The 21999-nt window shown below is 41.6% G+C and overlaps 1 protein-coding gene across 5 annotated transcripts in view; it reads right to left on the bottom strand.

The window, feature by feature from the left end:
• Positions 1-19774, bottom strand: part of SMAD2 (SMAD family member 2) — a 75265-nt gene extending 55491 nt beyond the window's left edge. The window contains exons 1-2 of one of the 5 annotated variants that reach the window (XM_044243029.1): positions 19674-19727; positions 19239-19322 (exon numbers count right to left, since the gene is read on the bottom strand). The gene's annotated coding sequence lies outside the window, so the exon portion shown is untranslated. Of the gene's footprint in view, positions 1-19238; positions 19366-19618; positions 19653-19673 lie in introns of those variants that run through there. The other 4 variants (XM_044243030.1, XM_044243032.1, XM_044243033.1 and 1 more) reach the window with 4 other exon arrangements.
• Between the last annotated feature and the right edge of the window lie 2225 nt (positions 19775-21999).

The following is a 21999-nucleotide window of genomic DNA, read 5'->3' as shown; positions in this document are numbered from 1 at the left end:
CACAGCCACCACCAGTCCCAGACAAAGACACACTGATGCTGAGGAACGAGTAGAGGAAAAAGCTATCTGACCCTGGCACAGGAGCAAGAAACTGGCTTGGACCCAAGATCCTGCCCTAACACAAAGCAAAGGTCTGCTACTCCTAGATGGAAAAATCCTTAACAAATATTAGCAAGTCACATTCGTAATGTATATAGAAAAGGTAGTATCCTCACCCAGCGGGGGTTTATCCCAGGGAGCAAAACTGTCTTGACATAGAAATAACAACAACAACAACAACAAAAACAAAAAACCCAAGCACCTCATGTATAGTATAAAGAAGAAAATCTTTATGATTTTCTTAACTGATGCATAAAAAAAGAAAGCATTTAACAATGTTAATTTTATATCCATATAAGATTTAAAAGTCTCAGCAAACTGGAAATAGAAAAACAGAAAAGAGGAATAAGTTCTTTATTCTGAAAAAGAACATCTATGAAAAACCTAGAGCTAGGAACCTATGTAATGGGTAAAACATTAAATCCCCTATCCTTGTAACTGGAAATAAGCCAAGGATGTCCATTGTTGCCCCTTCTATTTAATAACGCACCGGATGTTCTAGCCAGCACAGTAAGATGAGAAAGAGAATAAAGATAGAAAGACAGACTGGAAAGAAAGAGGTATGTTCTCTAGTGATATAACCGTCTCCATGGAAAACTGCAGTAGTAAAGTTGTTGTAATAAAGCTATAAATTTTCTAAAAAAAAAAAAAGAAGAAAGAAAGAAAGAAAGAAACAGAAGTGTAATGCTCAAGAAAAAAGACTTTGGATTCTCAAAAGACCATTCTCAAAATGGTCTCCCCACTAAAGACACTTAAGCTTTGGTATACTTTGCTAGGAAAAAAATGGTCACAACCTAATAAACAATCCTATCCATTCCCTCAAAAGAGAAGAACGAGTAATGAGATTAAGGTTCCCAGCCTCAATTCAGGAGACCGTACCAAGGATCTCCCAGAAGAGGCACTACAGCCAGCCAAATTTCGTATATTTGGCCACGGATACACTTTTTAAGGGACATGTCCTGGAGTTCCACAACACAATGCCGCCCTGGCACTCTGGAGAGCCCAGATGTGGTTTAGATACTACAAATGTAAAAAAGGAGCCAATAAGCAAGATTATGTGACTCAGGCCCAGAGCAATACAAAAAGTTCGTGCAGAGCTAGAGATCTGCAGGGTAGGTAAAGAACAGAGAGGGGGAAAGCAGCACTGTTCAGCTGTCTATGGTGGTGGACTCTGCCGTAACACACACAAGTAAGTACTCCACTCCATAAAACTACAACTTGACAAATAAAGCAAACACACCGAATTCTATCAAACACATGTAGTAATCCACCGGAGCCGCCAATCCGGACGACCCGGCAGCAGAGGCCAGAGCGGGCGCCCTTGGACTTCTGGGGAACGCCTACGCTGCCGCCACACGTGCCAACGGAGCTGGCCGCATACACCTCAGTGCCACGTGACAGTCCTATCCGAGCACACACAACATGCTTACAACTCAACCTTTAGAAAGGAGAGGTACCCCAAAAGGGACACCAGAGCAGAAGCCTGAAAAGAGGACAGAACATCAGGCAGGACGTTCGGCACGGGTTTTCTAGAAGCCGACAACACTTTAGGATTTACCAGAAACTCCACTGCTATAGTGTGGGTCCAAGAAAGCACCGCGGTAGCCCCCAGGGAGGGGAAGGCGTGCCAGGAGCACAGAGCCAAAGCCAGATGTCTGAGCTAAGGCCAGCAGCATTCCTTCAGTTACTTTTGAGAGGATTCACGCGTCACCGGCCGAGTGGATGTGGACACCGTAGGGAAAAGGAGTCGCCGAGACCACTGCCACGAAGGCACACAAGTGAAGGTGTGGAGTGGTGGACAAACCACTACCCGAAAGCACATCAGAAAGCTGCCCCAGCATCAGCCTTTACAGGCCTGTATGTAAGTCCCCGTGCTCATCACAGGCCCAGAAGACCGCAGAGGCTCGGGAGAGGGTAGTCAGCCCACAAGCGAGAGTGCACCCAAGCACAGCAGGGACACCCAGTCCTGCCACAGAGCAGAGGCAGCCAGTCTTGGGCTTGGCTTCTAAGGACTCCCCAGGTCCAGCTCTGGGCCCGCCCCGACTTCAGCCTTAGAACAAAGCTCTGCGTGAGCTCCGCGCGGGATCCAAGCTCCTCGAGAAAAACGGACAGAACAAGCAAAATATAATGAGAATTTGTCCAAATGCATCTATCTGCACCTTTGGTTCCATTAGTCCATGTATGAGAACTCAACCTATGAATAAAAATTAAATTTCTGTATAAATTTGCAACACTGAAAGGATTCTAAGCAGTAGGAAGAATCTGAGTAACAGGTTCTCTGTCACACTTTTGTTAGAGAAGAAATGTTTCCTAGGAGTTCAGATGTATTCTTAGGGATCTAAAAGTTTTCTATGAAATCTTTTTAGGTTTTTTTTTTTGCTTCATGGAAATGAACACATGAAAAGTTTAAGTCTGCTCCGGGTCATCTGAGTGACCTCATGGTCTAGTACAACCACATGATCTCAGTGTCCCACGTCCTAGAAGAGCACTTCTGACCACTCTGGAAGATGTAATCACTGAAGGTTACCAGCGTCAACTTGTCATGTCTCTGTAACCATGGCTGGCTGACACCTGGCTAAATCTCTCTGGAGAATTATGTTATTCGGTAAAATATTTTTCAGTAATGCTGGTAATACATTTCAACCAGTTGAGCATTTTAAATAGCTAAGATATATTTAGCCAACAGTCTTGAAATGTTAATAGACTGAATTTAGGTTTTTACAAGGAATCCATGTCAATATGCTCTAAGCTGAAGACAAAATGAAATAAGAAAACTAGACTTATGATCAAGTTATTGAAATATGAATGAGTCATTTGCAGAATATACAGATTTCCTTCCACAGTGTGGCAGCAAGCACTTTAGTGAAGTTAGATTTTTTCCAGCATCTGTAAGAACTGAAAAACAAGCTCAGATACTAACTGTGTACTAATTTCAGCAATAAATGAGACATACAAGGCAGGATTCATTAGAGTAGGAAGACTTTATCTGTACAGCTCCGTAAGAAAGCTTATCAAGTGATAGATCAGTAAAATTGGGATTCAAAGATTACTCACTGGAAAGTTTCAGTTAAGTAAGGTCTGATTATCCTAAACTCACAAATAAAGCCTGCAAGTTATTAATCATTGTATAACACAGTTTTACAAATTGGATTCTCTACATACTTCCTTAAACTACAGCTCATGTTATTTGTAGTCTTCAACTCTCTTCTTTGCTTCTTGTTCTTTGTGATATAAACCCTATCACTGCATATGTATTTTTTAAAAAAAACCTCCAAAGCCTCAGAACATCTTCTCATTTTCTTATACCTTTAGCGTACACAGATTTCATGTTACAGTCTTATGGCCCACTTGCTTCTAACGAAATCCCTTTCTGCAGCAAACACAGTAGGCAACGCTGCTTGAGAGCCGAAGCTATGACACAACAGGTTGGGCTCAGCCACCGGGTAAGCATGAACTCATCTCTCACAAGCATCCAGTGGGGTAGATACCCTGATTTACAAATGAGGCATCTGAAGCGTGAAGGAGCCAGATGGTACAAAGACACTCCTCCCTAGAAATTCTTCCCTAGATATTCTGGGGGACAGTTTGCTTTTCACATTTTCACATTTTTCTAACATACGAGGAATGTGGTTTTGGTAAGGGCTGAGAGAGTGACCTCAACACCTACTGGCAGGATAGCCCACTTTGTCAGGGCAATGTACTACATAGTTATCTCTTCTCTGATAATTCACACCACTCCTGTCACATACCGAATCCCTATAAAACAACATCTGATTGTGGGCTTTGCACTTTGTTCATTGTAACTGTTCAAACCTACACCAGTATCACAGAATTTTACTTACCCCTGCTTTCTAGTAAGCTGATTATCTGCAAGGTGAGCCCCTCTCTTATTTTTCAAATCGATGTTAGGGATATTACATTTAGTCTAAGCTCCACCAAAACTCCACAGGACTTTGATTACAAGTGCAATGAACTTACATTAATTTGTGAAGAACTAACATATTAATAATACTGAGTATCCCCGTTTATAAAAATGATATGTTTCTCTTTATTTTGGATTTACTATCCAGCAATAAGTTGTATAATTTTCTCTGGAAAGGTCTCACACATCTTGTTGAACTTATTTATTCTTCCAAATACCTTGGGTTTTACTTACAGTGTTTATCTTTTAAAGTTAAATATTTCAGTCATACCAAAAAAAAAAAAAAAAAAAAAAAAAAAAGGAAACATCCTTGGGCCTCACACCTAGCTCTGTCAATTCTTAACATTCTGTGGTACTTGTAAGAAGTAAGACATGATAGACGGATACGTTTCAATTTCCATTCCCCTCCTCCTCGATTCTCAGATCACCACCCTGATTTTCCCCCATCATCACTTAATGGTTTTGCTACATACTGTATTCGTAAATCTTTGCATTTTATAAATTTCTATATGAAACTTTAATACTGTTCACGTCACATTGTTTTTTTCACTATTATTATCCATGCTGATTATACAGGTAATCTTGTACTCTGGCTCATTCATTTCAGGTCATGCAGCACTGCACTGTCTGACCATTAGAGCTCACTGTCCTTTCTCCTTCTGATTCCTATTCAGGCTGTTTCCAATTCTCCACTCCTACAAGCTGCCATAAGTGGCCTGATGTACATCTTCTAACAGGTGTTGTGAGACGGGTTCAAGGGAAGAAACTTTCAAACTTGAACAAAAAGAAGAGCCACCATAAGAAATACATTGTACACTGCAACCTAATTTTTTGGTCTCTCCCAGTTAAAACTGACATTTTACCGTATGTTATTCTTTGCTATTTCTCTAAATTCAGGGTCGTGAACCACTGCTGAACATGATATCAATTTAGTTAATTCTGAAAAGTATCTTTCAAAGCAAAAGAAAAAACATACAAAAATTATAAAACTCATAGAGAAAATTAGCCAGAACACAGTAGAAAGCAGAGTACACTTATTTTAAAATTTTTAATTGTTTTTGTCACATGTAAAATATTATTTTCTCCCTGGGTCTATAAAGAACAGATGAAACCCACTGCCTTAAGACATACGCCCAGGAGCAGAAAGGCTGCATAGGAGGACATGCACATATCCTTTACCAAATCTGGTAAAAGCAACAGTGAAAAGCAACCTGGTGAAAGCAACAGTAAAAGCAACCTGGTGAAAGCAACAGTCATTCCCACCACGGAAGTAGGAGCTCCTACTTTGCCCAACATTTGACACTATTTGGTACCTCTATTGTCAAAGGAATGGGTGTGACATGGAGCGTTGCTGATGTTTTGCACTTCCCTCACTTAGGAGTTTGAGAATATTTTCATGTTTATTGACTTTTCAGGATTCCTCTCCTTTGACTCATCTGCTCATATTCACCATCTTTCCCTTAATTCACAAGGTTTATTTACATATTCTGGATGATAATCTTTTGTTAATCACACATTACACATATCTTTACCCAGCAAGTGACTTTTGATGGTTTTTTATACTGAAGATTTCACTTTAATGTGCTCATATTTCATCAATATTTTAAATACTGTATTATGTATACATTGGGATCTTTTTAAAAATCCTTCCATCTGTTGTCATCTTTGAAAAGTCATAAAGTCTAAAGTTTTGCTTTTTTGTGTATGTTGTGAGGTAGGGATCCTCTCCCCATCAAAGATAACCAAGTATACCAGCACCATATACTGAATCTTCCCTAGCAATTACAAAGCTACTTGCTTTTCCAGGGTCTCCTTTTTTCCTCCCATTAATCTATATCTGAGGTGGTATGATCACACTGTATCTACTAAAGCAAAAGAATGTGTCCTGGCATCTGATGAGGTGGCTCCTCTTTCATGTCCTGGAATTTTAACTGGAATGACACCAAATATATAAACAGGTGGAGGAAAACTGACACATTAATGATACAATTTTCCATTTATAAACACAGTATATCTGCTTATAATTTGAATTACAGGGGTGTTAAAATTTTCTCCATTAAGGTCTCACACGTGTTTCTGTTTTATTTTTTCCTGGGTACTTGATAGTTTGTGTTGTCATTTTAAATAGTGGCTTTTGAAAATTCTGTCTTGTTGGCATATAGAAATACCCGGTTTTTACATACTGCTTAAAAATCAACTTTATTGAGGCACAGTTTACATACAATAAAATGTTGAGATGTTAAACGTATAGTTAGATCAGTTCCGAAGAAATGCATACATCCACATAACCATCATCCCAGAAAGCTTCCTTGTGTCCCTTTTCAATCCACCTTCCTCACCCCAGGCAGTTACTGATCTGATTTCTATCAAAGTAATTTTACCTGTTCTAGAAACTCATATAATTGGAATCATGCCTTCTGTACACTTCTGGGTCTGTTTTTTTTAACCAACACCATTCAAATTAAGCAAGTCCTCTTATACTCCTAAGTTTTCTAAGAATGAGTACAGAATTTAGTCATATGCCGTTTTCCCCTTCAACCATGAAGATCATATGGCTTTTCTCCTTTGATGTGCTGATTTCATTTACGGGTTTTCTAATGTTTAATCATCTTTATGTTCCTGAGACACACTCGTTTATTAGTCATGGTATTTTTTTAAGCAAATATTAACATTTTACCTAAAATTTCTATTGCCACATTTATTATTGAGACGTGGTCTAGCCATCTCCTTTGCATACTACACTTGTCCCACCCAGAGTATCAAGATTACAGTAGCCTAACAAAATAATTTTGTGTTATTTTCTTAACATTCTGTATAAAACTGGGTTACTGAGTCTTCATTTTTTAAAAAAATTTATTTATTTGAAAGAGAGAGAGAGAGCACACACAAGCAGGCAGAGGGGCAGAGGAAGAGGGAGAAAGAGACTCCCAGCTGAGCAGGAAGGCCAAAGTGGAGCTTAATCCCAGAATCTCACAACCTGAGCCAAAGGTAGATGCTTAACAACTGAGCCACCTAGGTGCCCCTCTTCGTATGTTTTATACAATTCGTCCATCTGGGGTTTTCACTTGGGATTTGGGTTTTTGGCTTTGGGTTTTTATTTAATCTTATTTTGCTGCAGGTAGATGTCTAGCTTAAGACTTTAAATTTTCTTTAAATTATAAATCTTGTCAGTATCCCTGGGTGGCTTAGTGGGTTACACATGTACCTTCTGCTCAGGTCATGATGCCAGGGTCCTAAGATCAAGCTCCGCATCAGGCTCCTTGCTCAGCACCTCTGCCTGCTGCTTCCCCTGCTTGTGAGCGCGCGCTCTCTCTCTCAGAAATAAAATATTTTAAAAATAAATAAATAAGTAAATAAAATAAATAATCCTGTCAAGTTTCTTATTCTTAAGCCAATTTTGGTCATTTACTTCACAAGAAACTGTGGATCCTGTTTTCAAATTTAAAGGCATAAAGCTCTTCACAGTGTTCTCAGTTTTTTTTAAATCTCACTTTGTAGTCATATCCTTTTTGATTTCTAAACATTTGTGCCCTTTTTTCTTCCTCTATCAAACTTAGCAAATGTAGTCTTTTCAGCTTAGCACCTTCCATTTAACTGATCTGATTACTTTTATCATTAACGTTTCTCAACTTTATTTCCCTCCTTTTTCTAATTCATTACATTGTATACTTAGCTCATTAATTTTTAGTTCTTTACTAACAAATATCTCCTCATGAGTGGGATTAGTGTCCTTATAAAAGAGACCCTAGGGAATTCCCTTGCCTCCTTCCACCATACATGGTGACAGCAAAGGAGGAAGCAGGTCCTCCACCAGATACCAACTCTGCTGGTGCCCTGAACTTGGACTTCCTAGCCTCCAGAACTATGAGAAATAAAAACTTGTTTTCCATTAAGTGCCCTGAGTCTGTGGAATCCTGTTACAGCAGCCCACGATGGATTAAGACATAGATTACACCCAGTGTCTATTTTTTTATTCCTTTACCTTGAAATTATGTCATCATACTTTTAGGTATGTCTACTAATAAAAAGCATCTACTTGAGTTTTTTTGTTTTTTTAATGTTTCATTCTCTTCTAATCAGTAAGCTTTTCCTGAAATTATGTATTGGGTTCATGAAAATACTTCAGCTAATTTTCCATCATCTTACTTTGCATTTTCTAATTCCCAAGCATCTTCTTTGCTTTCCCCCCTTCTACCTTCTGTTGGAATGATCAAATTTATTTCCACTCCCTCATCCTGATTTGAAGTTATACGTTCTAATTCTTATTCTTTCAGAAGATTATCCTTAATAATATTTTTAATGGAAAACTTTAATCAGTAAGTTGCAGGTGAAAACAGCAGCCTATTAAAAATCATAACAAAAGAATTAGAAAAAAGACAATCTCATCATAGAGAGAAGAGTAAAAAAAGAAAACAAGCAAAATTTTGATAACTGGAAAATGAATGGATGAGTAATCACTGTTGAACAGATCAGAGAATTACTAACTCTATGCGAGGTGTGGGGAAACATCCTGATTTTCACAGCAGAACTCTCAAAGGGTTAAGTAAAAGACAGCACCAGTCATTGAGGGCTGAGAGAGGAGACAATGAAATGGGCAGGATTCGATGAGAGATACCTGAGAAGCAATGACATCCTCAGACCTGCTCCCCGACTCTGTCACTGGGTACTTGTTCCTCTCCCTCTATGGAAGATTAGATGTTTATTCTCAGCAGAGAGTAAAACAGTCTCACTGGACTAGAAGAATACCCGGGGACCACTAGGAAAAGAAGGAACAGGAGTACACTGTATGCTAAATGCAGACTCCTGACCCCTTCCTCCACTGGGTTCTGGCTCCCAAAATACTAGCAGCCAGACCTTTACCCCTTTAGTCAGATCAAGACTCTTTCAGGGTACCTGACCAAACCCACGAAGACAGACATACAGATACTAATACTGAGAGTTTACCAACAAACAGCCCACACAGACCACTCTACCACGAAACTGAAAGGAGACAAGACTCACCCACCTGCTCAGTTTCCAAGCAGCTTTTTGGACCCCTACCCTTGTAATCAAAGATGACTCTCATTACCTAAGGGAAAAATAGCTAAAAACAGAAAATGCAACTCAAGAAATCTGAGACCATACAGAAAAAGAAAACACTGTAAAAATCATCAACACAGCTATAGAAAAACAAGGGAGCAATCCTGAAGCAAGAAGAGCTTGCTTTACAAAAGACACATTCACAGAATAAAAGAAGAGTTCTTAAATAACTTGATAGTTTTTGATTTTTGATAGCAGAAGTGGGGGGCATCAATAGAAGGGTTGGAAAGTAAGATAGAGGAAATCTTCTAGTAGGAAGGAAAAATAGCAGGGGGAAAAAAAAAAAAAAACAGGAGGGAAAATAGCAGATAAAGTGAAGAAAACTGGAGGACCAATTCAGAAGGTCCAATATCCAAACAGGACTTCAAAAAGACATCAGAGGTTGGGGGTTGGGGGGGGTCAAAGAAATCTAGAAATAACCCCTGAACTAAAAGATGGGAGTTTCCAGATCTAAAGGGCCAACCAAGGATCAAGACCTCAGGACAAAAGAAAACATACCCACATCCAGGCTGGTAAGGGTAAAACTTCAGAATGCCAAAGACAAAGAAAAAGCCTCAAGTCTTCTGGGAGAAAGAGCAGGTTACTTAGAGAAGAATCAGAAGAGCTTTGGTTTTCTTAAGAGTAATACTGTAAGCGAGGTCAACAGACCAATGCCTTCATAATTCTGAAGGAAAAAAAAAAAATACTTCCAACCTAGAATTCTATTAACCAACCAGGGCAAAATAAAAGTATTTTCAGGCATATTAAATCTCCAGAAATCTACCCACCATATTCCCTCCCAAAAAAGGTCTTGAAGGATATGTTCTGTCAAAGGAGGGAGAGCCAAAAGAATAAGATATCCAACAAAGAAGAAAGTGAAGAATGCCATAGGAGGACCATGAAGGAGAATCCCAGGATGACAGCTGTGTCCTAGGTGTAGAGGCAATCACTGCAAATTAGAGTGGGTTCAAAAACATAGAGCCAAGAATAATGTCTGGCTTCTCTCCAAAGTGCACAAACATCATAAAAGTCAATGGAAGCATGTGTTTCATTGATGAGACCCATGAGTGATCATGGTGAACGGGTAAGAATAAATGAGACCGTGAAGAACTAACTGCCTGATATGTCTCTTTTAACTATCATCTTCGCGAGAGACTTCTGCTCCCACAGACTATAATGCAAAAGAAAAAACACCTGCGTGAGAAGAGAAATCCTCATATATTCCTACATGTTTGTATCCACATGGAATTTCTTTAGGCCCGTGCTGCCCAACAGAAACAGGATGCCATCCACATACTCAATTGTAAATCTTCTATTAGCCACAGTAGTAGCTATGGCTAGTAGAAAAAACTAAAGTAAAACTAAAAAACTAAAGTAAAAGTATTAATCAGTTAAATAATTTAATTTATGCCAGTATATCCAAAATACTCTTTCAATGTGCAATCAGCACTAAAAATTAAAATACATTCTATTTTTTGTACTGTTGTAAATAGCCTGTGTATTTTATACTCACAGGCCATCTAGGCTTTGACTAGCTACATTTCAAGTATTCAATGGCCACATGTGGCTACTGGCCACATTAGACAGAGCAGATCTAGAAAAAGATACACAGGAAAGAGGCTCACTAATGGTGGTTCCATTTCTGGAAACTGGAATGGGGAAGCAGGAGGTAGATCTAAGGGAGACTTACTTTTCATTATTTACTATTTTGTTCCTTTTGAATTTTGCACCATGCACATGCACTACCTCCTTAAAAAAAAGTACATTCCCTAAAATAAACATATATTTATTAATAAATGTACAAACAAAACATAAATAAAATGTTTATTAACCTACTTATAGAAATCTACCTCATGCATGTATAGAATGATGAATAAACAAAGTTTACTTGTTGCAACACTTTTTAATACCACGAGACTGGAAATAACCTAACGGTTGTCCATCAATGGACAACCATTCAAATATATTACAGGCACCCACAGAGAGAATAAACCAAAGTAAAAAGGTACTTATTATGTACTGATGTGGACTAATCTACAAGATTCACTGTTACGTAAAATATACGACCATTTGTACTAAAAGGTACTATATGCACAAAGTTGCTCATATATCCACAGAGCTTCTGGAGCATTACACAAAAACCTACTAATGCTACTAGCCTTTGGATAGGCAACTGGGTGGGCCAAGGGACAGGCTGGCAAAAATTTTCACCATATGTCCTTTTGTAGCTTTTGAATTTTGACAATTGTGTATTACCTATTTTAAAAGCCCATCATTCTACATGTAGCCGCTATCTGCTTTTTATCCGATCATGCTTGGCCTTCATGGGATCTTTAGGTCTATCTACAAAGACTAGTGTTTTTCTAGTTCCTTCATGGAGAGGTTTGATTGAGTCTTGTTTTTCCCAGAGGCCACAGATGTTTCAATATTGGAATAGTTCCTACACACACACACACACACACTCTCTCTCTTAACATATAGTTGCCTGCGTCCTAGCATTACAACTCCAACCCTAGCTACTAGATTCTTATCTAGTAAATTCCCCCAAAGCCAGTTTTTCCTTAACACAGACTGATTTCCAGGTTTCTGGTAGATTTCTCTCTCTCTCCTCTTTTCCTTTCCTCTCCTCCTCCTCTCTAGATCAACTATATACGTAAGAGAAATAAAGTCCTTCATTTTATCCAATATTTGTAGCAGGTGGAATGGGCCTAATCTGGGTCTGTTTCAGCAGGTCTGTGAGATTTTAAGAAACCTAGGTAAAGAGTATAGTCAATAGCTCAGTTGGTTAGAGCGTGGTGCTAATAATGGTAAACACTGAAAACAGTATAACTGAAAAACACTGCTAAACTTGGCTATTCAGAATTCACTGGTGACTTCTGAAAGGGAGGTAGGAAATGGAATATGAAGAGTGGCAAAAAAACATTTCACGAGGTTCAAGTGTAGAACAAAGGAAGTGATTAAATACAGAAAGCAAATGTAGGTTTCAAATGTATTCAAACTGAAAATACAAAATATTCCCCAAATACCTGTATCAATTTTTATTTCAAATGAAAATCAAATCAGATATTTCAACATAAAACACTTGAAATGTGATGGTACTATCTAAAGATCACCTAAAGATCCTTCCAGTAGTAGTATAAAATCACTTTAAGATTTTTGGCAATCTATGTTCAAACGAATATCACAAGGGTAGAGAAAAAAGCAAATACTAATGATGTGGATTTTTACAATGGTTTTAGTCGAAGAAATGAGGATCACGGAAAGCATTAAAAAAAAAATAAAGACACTGAAAAACAGATTACTCAATTCTCACTGTTACTATGCTTTTTTCCAAAGTTGCAAGCTAGTAAGGAAGGACATTGCCATTGGAAACCTAAGGTGGCCCCAAAGGATGGAGAACGATGGGTGCCTTTAAACTAAAGCAAAGAGAAAACATTCACATATTCAGTTTTATGGACTTTCAAAACCCAACGTGACAGATTGAATTTAACCCTGAAAGTTGGTCGTCAGTTCAGTGAAAGTCCACATTACACAGGGACTGCTGTGTGAACAGACTACCTGTTCTTGGGAGTTCTATTCCTTTCACCTTGAACGAGTTGTATGGAATCTGTACGTCTATAATCAGTTTATAAACATAAAATTACATACTGATTTATCATTCCCAGATTTTTTTAAAAAAGGAGGGGGCACCCAATTATTAGGAGATCACACAAGGCCCAGGCCCAGACTTAACTCAGCAAGAATATTCAGTACTCAAACTGCCCTTCAAACTCCCAGAGTCTGTCTTGACCTTCTGCTGAAGCAGCCACTCACAGCCACATCAAGTGGGTACAGTTCTCAGGCAGTCAAAGCCAAGTCCGGAACAGGGCTGTTCCAAAGAACTTTCTATTAAATTAAGCTTAACATTTATTTCCTCAGTTACTGTAGTCTCAATTCAAGTGCTAAATGGCGACATGCAGCTAGTGTCTACCCTGTTAGTTTGAGTCTGCAGCCAAGGTTTTTCTTCACAATCTATTATTCTTCAGTGGAGCTCCAAAGGCTTCCCCAGGAAGAAGAAAAGCAAGGAGGCAGGGCTTCAGCAACTGCCCATTCCCCTTACATTTTGAGATTCTGCAGAATGTTTTATTTGTTGTTGTTGTTTAGATTTTTTTTGCAAAAGGCTTCTGGTTGTTGTGTGCATAGGTGTTTGTGTGCTTTCAGTCTGATAACTATGGGGTTAGCAGAAATCACCAGCGTACAAACCTCAGGCCAAAGTAGGACCCTCCTGATACTTAAAACATTTTATAAATAAAAAGTTTAATTGGCCAGTTTACAAGAACTACACCCTAACCACCTGTCTAGGAAGTAAAAGGTTGGTCTAAACACGGAAAATTTGCATTCACTGCCACAGATAGAACAGCTCTACTCAACAAAAAAGTTTCCATAGTTCATTCAAATCAAGAGAGAAAGCCCATGGGCCCAACTCCCATTGTAGCATTTATTAGGAGTTTTATTCTGTCAACTTTGCAAATCAGATTCACTGCCCCACATTTTGTTATGAAGGATGGGATTAAGATAGAACATTTCCCTCATATTTACAAAACACCTTAGCCATTATCTCTTTATAGAATTGTTGGAAGAGCTGAAGCAGCATATGAAAATGTACTTTACCTTAAACATGGGCAAATTACAAGATCACAGATTTCCCATGTTACTTCCTCAGATCCAGTGTTCTTTGAATTAAAAGACTCAAGATAATGAACTTGATGGACTTCCAGTGGCTCCCCTCCAGGATTATTCTTCCTTACTAACCGAATACATTAAGCCTGAAACTATGTCCTCTCCCTAAAAAGTTAGGAGTAGGGACACCAGATTAAAGGAACTGCAGGTCTTCAGCTGCAAACTGGACCTGTGGACTGAACAGATAAAACTGAAGGTCTACACTCACTTTCCACTGCTTTCGTCTTGAGGCCAAAATAATTTCAAATCTTGAAACAGTACAGAACTACCCAGGAGAATTAGTGACCTTTTCACAATAAACTCACAAATTTTAATGGGATTAAAATCACTGACTTTAGGATTTCTGTTTTCTTGTGAGCACCAACTAAAGGCAGATCTAAATTACCAGGCACCAGTTCCACTGCTGGTTCAGATGCATTAAGAGGAACCCGTCCACTCTAGAATGTAAGACAACTATGTAAATCAGAGAATTACCCTAATGTTTCTGGCTATGTGGCCAAATCAGAGGCAGTGTCTAAATTCAACTAGCTTGGCAAAATTATATTCTCCTCACATGAAATTACTGAAATTGCAGCTGAAAGCTATCCTTGATATATGTCTATCTAGAATCAGCACTGAAATATGTCCTAATTGAATATATTACAATTTTAACAATCTGGAATAATGATCAAAATTGATCAGAAACCAGCAAGAAGCCCGAAACTGCATTTTTAAATGAGTGAGACTGAGTTACTTTTGTACTACTTGTGGGAAAAAAAAACAACTTTAAAAAATAGCAAAGGCTATGTATAGGTCACCAATGAGTATTTAATAGAGTAGATGATTTAGAAAGTAACTCAGAGGTAGGAGGGAGAATAATCCAAAAAAAAAAAAAAAAAAGAAAGAAATTTTTAAGGCTAATACTGGATCAAAGTCACACAAGAGGCTTCAAGAAGCCCTCAGCAGACAGACTAGCCAACCATCCACACATGTTCTGTCCTTGAAATCTAGCACTGTCTTTAAAAAAAAAAAAAAAAAAAGAGTTTATTTATTTATTTGTCAGAGAGAGAGCGAGCAAGAGCAAGCACAGGCAGACAGAGTGGCAGGCAGAGTCAGAGGGAGAAGCAGGCTCCCTGCAGAGCAAGGAGCCCAATGTGGGACTCGATCCCAGGATGCTGGGATCATGACCTGAGCCGAAGGCAGCTGCTTAACCAACTGAGCCACCCAGGCGTCCCTAGCACACTCTGTCTTAAAGCTGGAGTAAAACATTTTAGATGACACCCCTGCAGACTGACAAAGAATGACTTACTCTGAAGAAAAGGCGGGGGGCAGAGAGTGCTATACCATTAGATCACCTTTCTTTACTACTGGCCTAAAAGGAAGGCCTTCTCAGTCTGGAATCACGGTGCTGCTCTAAACGGCAGAACAAATGAAAACCATGTTGGTCATAGTAGGTACTGTGGATCTTTCACGAAATAAGTCCTTTGACAGCGCATAACGTTCTACCCCTTTAGGAACATTTGCTAATCATCCTGAATGACAATCTAAAGTATATTATGTAGATTACTACGCTCTTAAAAAGATTTTCCCAAACATGGTTTAAGCTAATTCATGAACATTCATTACTCTGCTTTCAGGTCTGGTCCTGCACTGAATGGTCCCAGACATGCTAGTTAGGCTCTGAATATTTGTTTTGTGTCTTGTAGATTATCTCTATTATCCTCACCAGGCTGTTATCTGTTTTTTCTTACAACAGTAGGCTAACAGTTCCCCAACCTCCTACCCCACCCCCCACTACACTCCCCTTAATCTCCCACATTACCCACAATCTACTTCTTTTTAATCTACTGTGGGCTTAGAAGCTAGATAACTTTGTTAGAAACATGTGAAATATATACCAACAGGTTCTACTGATGGGTCTCAATGGGTCTCCTGTGATTAGAACTTCAGGTGTGGACTTAGGACCACTGACAGCTTAGTGTCTGGTTCTCAAATGCATTTTATAATAGGTCAAGAATAAGAGTGTAGGTAAATCATTTGGATTAGAAAGAAAACGAATGAAAGCTACAAAGAGAAGAGAGCAAGAGATCATCTGGGAGGACCCTAGGTCTGAGGAACTGTTCAATGTATTTCAATCACAATCATTTAATCCTTATAATAATGGAAGAGGCAGTTGTCATTATCTCTGTTTTCTGTCAGAAAACCAAGGCTCATGAGTTAAGCAATTTGCCCAACACTGTAACTGAGAAACCAACCACCAGCCTAGGTTGTTCGGACTCCACAACCCAAGACGGTTCCACTATATGAGATTGTAGCCCAAACTTTTTCCTCGATGTAGCTCAGTGTCTTTGCACTTTATTTCCAATTCTTTCAATGGAACCTGTCTGATGCAGATTTGCTTTCTTTCTCCAGCCAGTTTCTAGAAGTAAAAGGCAAAGGATAATCAAACTGAGGCAAGTTAAGCTTAGAGCTCTACATGTGTTCATCTGTTCAGCAACAAGTATGTTTCTGTAACACTGGCCATATCTTCAGTTTGTACAGATTGTGCAAAGATGGTGACAAGTTCCCCTCACCCCCCGCCCCCCAAATACAGACTGTTCCCAGTGACACTATGAGTTAACACATCTTCCCTGGTGATGTCCTCTACATGTGACAGAAAGCAATGTAAGCATACTTTAGGAACTGGCTCAGTAATACATCACAAGCTCCCTCAATTTGTACAATAACATGATTTTTCTTACTCGAAAGACTGGAGGATAGGCAGGAGATAGGAGGAGTTTCCACTTCTCTTCCATTAAGGAACAGGGGCATACTTGTTTCTTGTTAGATCCTTTATTGCTGGGTCCAGGGACTGACACAGCAAAGACTATTTTATTTGTTGAGTAAATTAATAAATGCTACTTGTTCAATAAATACAAGTTATTTTGTTGAATAAATGTATAACCTCTCCTGAATTGCTTTTGAAATCTTTGGATTTCTCATTTCTGACATACCCTTGCAATACTTGATGGAAAACAGCTTTCATCTTACAAAAATTAAAAGCTTAAAAACCATTCTTCTCACCCCATCAGAAGACAAAGTATCTAAGACCTGCCCCTCTCCATCCTCTAAAAATGACTCTTGTCCCAAGAACATGAATAAGCCCCCATCTGCCAAACTGCACTAAATACAGCTTTTATATGCATTACAAAAACACCTGTATAAAAAGCTGCTACAAAACAAGGCCTTTGGAGTCCTAAAGAACAAAGCTAACAGAATAAAAACCAAATAAGAATAAAGAGATCTTTCATTTATAAAAGCCAAAACAGAAAATACTTGCTAAATGTAAAAATGTAATGGGTCTTTGATCAGATGATGCAGCTCAACTGTTTTTTTACTCACGTATCTCCCCTAAACGTGAAGTAACAAGATCACAGCAACAGAATTCTAATATTTACAATATGAAAATAAGAAGAGGACCTTTTCCCAACCTGAAGTAGAAACCACCTTTGTTCCTATTAAAAAGAGTGACTGCAGAAATACACAAAACCATCCCCAAATTCCTACTTCGTTAAAACACATACCAGGCCTGACAAGCCACAAACAACAGGAAATTACCCGGCATGGTTTCTTACAAGACTATTATTACATGAACCTTACAGACTGTGTAGAGATTTGATCACTTAGGACTAGGCATAGGTAAATTCCAACCATGAAACACCAAACTTTTGCTCATCACCTACAATGTGATATTGCTTTAGAAGGCATAACCACAAAGTACAAAACCGAAGCTCTAAGAGCCACTTCTTTCTCAACAAGCCCAGAAATGGATGTTTCAAATCACATGAATAAAAATTTGCCAATAAACTACTTTAAACTCAATTTTAACATTTAAGAATACTAAGTGTACACTTGGACTCAAAATATCCTTATTTACTACCACAACTAACTTTATGGCAAAAATCAAGGAACTTTAAAAATAAATTTAAAAATCAGTGTTACTAAATAAAATAAAAATATAAATTAAAAATAAAAATTAAAAAAATAAAAAATCAGTGTTACTTTCTGAGTTTAATATAAATGTTTGCTAAATGACCTTCTGATTGAGAAAAATTCCACAATATCCTGTGTGGGTTTTTTTTAAGGCAGATGAAAAAATTGTCAAACTAGAATACATTTATGAACTGTATTTTACATTATTTCACCCATCTGTGTTACATTTGCTTCACTTATCTCCTTATTCACATTAAAACTCCTCAAACTTCATTTAACTATTTAACTTAAACTTCTCAGGAAAACTTTTTAAAGGGGGTCAAAACTAGAATAATAATAGCAAATGCACTTTCAGAGTAAGAGCAAATTTATTATCTTATTCGGCTCAAGGAAAAACATCCTTACATCGCAAGTACAGTACGGTTCAATTCATATAAAATCAGAGAACAAACGAAAAGAAACTGAAATTACAGAATTATTAAGAATTCTTAAATTAATTCAAATTTCTGGAAGCACTTCTGAAAGATGGAATTACTCCAAGTCGCTTTGCCTGACCATTTATTTATTCATTAACAGCTACTTTACGTGTGTTCCTTAGAAGTCTAAAACAAAAATTTAGGACACTCCAAACTGTAACAAACAAGACACGATTCTGATGGGAAATGCTGCGTTCAAACTCGTCTTACCTGGAGATGCTTTTTTAAATAAAGGTTTCATTGACAACAAACCGGTAGTACTTAGCTTTTAGGGGGTCAAGAAGAAGGAACAACAAAACCAACCTAGGTATTGTTTTTCTTTTGTTTAGGATCAAAAGGAAACCATAACCACAGAAAGGTTAAGTAAGTAAAAGGCCAAAGTACCCAACCACAAGGACGGCACCCCCCAAGAGAGAACTAAACAATTAAAGTTGCCAACGTGTAAACCAAGTCTGGAATACGTGAAATCAATTAGCGTGCTTTCTAAAGGCGTGTGACAAAAACTAACAGGCTCCACTCCCAGAGCAACTTTCACAAGTGAGTGCAGAAGGCTCTCGACAGAGTTTATCAGCCGTGTGCGTGCCTGCGTGAGAGTACACACGAGCAATTCAGACCCCGGGACCAGAATGGTTAACAAAGGTTAAAGGACCAAAAAAAAAAAAAAAAAAAGTGGAAGCTAAGTATCGCACGCTCCTAACACGGCTTGCCAACAACTCCCGAAACAAGAGCTCGGTCCCTCCGGCTTTGAAAATCAGAACCACAAACTACTCAGCGTGTTCGCCCGGGAGAGGACCGGCCACGGCCAGGCCCCCCGCTCCGGCCGGGCAGCTCCGGCAGCTCGGGCGCCGACCCCTTCCCCGCCCGCCCGCACGCCTGCCCGGCCCCCGCGCCCCGACCCCGCCACACCCCGGCCCCCGGCCCCCGTGGCCATGTGACGCGGCGAGCCTCGCCGACCCGAGCCCGACGCAAACACACCCCTAACCCCGAGGGCCCGCCGGGCGCCGCCGCTTTACCTGCACCGAGGCTCCGGGTCCCGCCCCGTCAGAGCCGGGGGTCCGGGACCTTTTGTTCCTTCCTCTTCCGAATGGGATGAGGGGCTGGGAGGGGAGAGGGGAAGGGGCGATTGGAGGCGGAACTGAAAACACTCTCGCGGCCGCCCGGCCCGCCCTGCCCCGCCCCCCCAGCCACTGCCCGGCCCGCGGTCCGGCGCGCGGGGAGGGGGCGAAGGCTCGGCCACCGCCCGCGGGAGGGAGGGGGTGGGGACGCGCGTCCCGCCGCCGCCGCCGCCGCCGCCCCTCCTCCTCCCCTCAGGCGCGCGCCCGCCCGCATCCCACCCCCCTCCCCCGGGCCGCCCGGACGGCCGAGCCCTCCCCCGCCGCGCCCGCCGGCCCACCTCCGCTTCCGCCCTGCGCCCTCCGCCGCCGGCCGCAGCGCCGCGGCGCACCCACCTCCGGGCGGCTCGCTCGGCGCTCGCTGGCTGCTGGCTGGGAGCTGCTCCGCCGCCGCCGCGGCCGCGCAGTAGACCCGCCTCCCACCCCGGGCCGCGAGCCCCGCCGATTCGCCGGCGCAGCCCCGGGGCTGGCACCCTGCCGCCCGCTGATTGGCGCCCCCGGCCGCCCGTTACGGCGCGAGGCACGCCGGCCGAGCGCAGCGCTCGGCGCGCACGGAAGACGGGGTGAGCGGAGGAGGGAAAGAAGGAGGCCGAGCGCCCGGGAAGGGCCGGGGCGCGAGCGGGGCTCGGAGAGTCGCGGGCCAATACCTCCCCACCTCCTTTCCCTTCGGCCGCCCCGCCCTCCCGGCCGGACCGGCGGCGCGCGCAGCCAATGAGCACGCGCGGTGCTCGGGGTGTGAGCCGCGCGTCGGGGGCCTCGAATCGGAAGGGAGACGTCGCTCGCTGATTGGTCCCGCCTCCCCCGTAGAGCGTGAGGCGAGGCGCGGCCGGGCGGCGGGGCGGCCGAGGACGAGGCGGGGTGGGACGCCCACGGTTTCGGTTGACTACGTCTCGGGCGCGCTCCCACGAGAGATTCTGGGAAGGGAAGGGATGGTGGCAGGCGAGGGGAAGGCACGTAACCCGCCGCGCTGCCGACCACCCGTCTCTTATCGGCTCGGTCCGGGGCCCCCGCCCCGGTCTCCTGCCAGCGCCATTGGGTGGGGCCTATAGGGGCCGCCGCCTAGTCCACCTTCCGTACTCGAGCTGGGAGTGGACATGTGCTCGTCCCTGGGTGGGGCGCAAGGGGCGCCTCGACGACTCGACGAGCTGGGGCAGAAGAGAGGACCGCAGAAGCCCGAGGACCCGACCCACCCCGGGTCCGCCCAGAGGCGAATGGGTGGGCGGGGCCCTCGTGGTGGTAAACGGGGCGGGGTCCGAGATGTAAATAAGCCCAAGCGGGGATCTTTCCTGGATATTATTAGGAGCAGGGTAGCGGATACCAGGTATTTTTGAAGAACCAGAATCTTGGTTTTGTTTTCTTTTTAAAATGGTGATAGTAATGCATGCTGTGAAAGGTCCTCGCGAAGTCTAAAAGATAAGCGCCTAGCCTGGTCTTCCCCTCCTCGAAGTTTCTCCGGGGCTCGGTCGATATTCGATATTCGTAGTCTCCAATCTCGCACATCTGCGATACAGGGCCCTAAGCTGCTGGCTGCCCAAAGCTGTTGGATGGGTATACACACTCCGGTAATCTTGTGCCTTTTACCCTACGGACACCCAAGCCTCTGCCAGAAACACTGACCCAGCTAATCCCACCAAGTATTTATTAAGCATGTACTATGTTCAGCAGCCAGCACTGTAGAACTACAGTTGAAAAGAAACCGAGGTCTTAACACAGGTAGTTGGTGCCAGAGACAAGACCAGAACAGAGTTTTCTTGGCTCCCTGGCCAGCACTCGTCCTCATCAATCCTTCATGATTTCATCTGGGAACTCAAGATAAACGAGGAAGGTGGCCCCAGCAGTACAAATCTGTTTACTAACGGGTAATATCGGATGATCATTTCAAACAGCAGGAGTTCTTGAAGCATACTCTTTCTTTTCAGAAAAGAACGCTTCCCTGAAGAGAGAACTTTCAGATGGACCCAGAGGGATATTTGGCCAATCTCAGTGTCTCACAGCTTTTCCAGACTTACTTTCAGAATCATCATTTCTATCTCTGTCCTCAAATAATGGAAGCCCTGGGGTTAGATAGGTTGTAGTTCCGAATGCTACTCTGTTCCAAATCTGTGAGCTTTGACAGGTGGAACTCACCTATAATAGCGAGCTGTTTAAGTATAGTTCTACGTTGATTAAATAAAACAATGAACATAAATAGCAATAGGGCTTTGAAATTAAAGTCAATAATCGTTATCATTTCTTCCCTTCTATTGTTTTCATGGGTTTGTGCTAAGATGAACCTATTCAGCTGAAATCCTCCCTTCCGAAGTTTACCTCTGCAGTAGTTTCTTCCATTGTCAGGTTGCAGTCAGCTATATATTCACACCTTCCAAAAAATAGCTTCTGAAGGAGACCCAGGAAGCCAATTGGTGGAGCTGTTCCACCTCCTAAGATTTCTGTTTCCACTTGCCAGAGACACCAGGGAGGATAGTCGAGGGCAAAGCCTGTTCAATTTAGAAGTAGGAAGGCTGTTTTTGGTTTTAGTCTTTCTTCCTGCAGACACAAGCCAACAGTTTTAATATGAAATAGCTTATAAAAAGCTACCCTGGATCACACAAATATTTTATCCTTTGTGACCAAGATGTGCATTTCATGTCTGCGTGGGTGAGTAGGAGTAGAAACAAAAGCA

The sequence above is a fragment of the Neovison vison genome, chromosome 3, assembly GCF_020171115.1.
Source record: "Neovison vison isolate M4711 chromosome 3, ASM_NN_V1, whole genome shotgun sequence".
NCBI lineage: Eukaryota > Metazoa > Chordata > Mammalia > Carnivora > Mustelidae > Neogale > Neogale vison.
The sequence above is the reverse complement of the archived record's forward strand: the minus strand, read 5'-3'. Positions and strand labels throughout refer to the sequence as shown.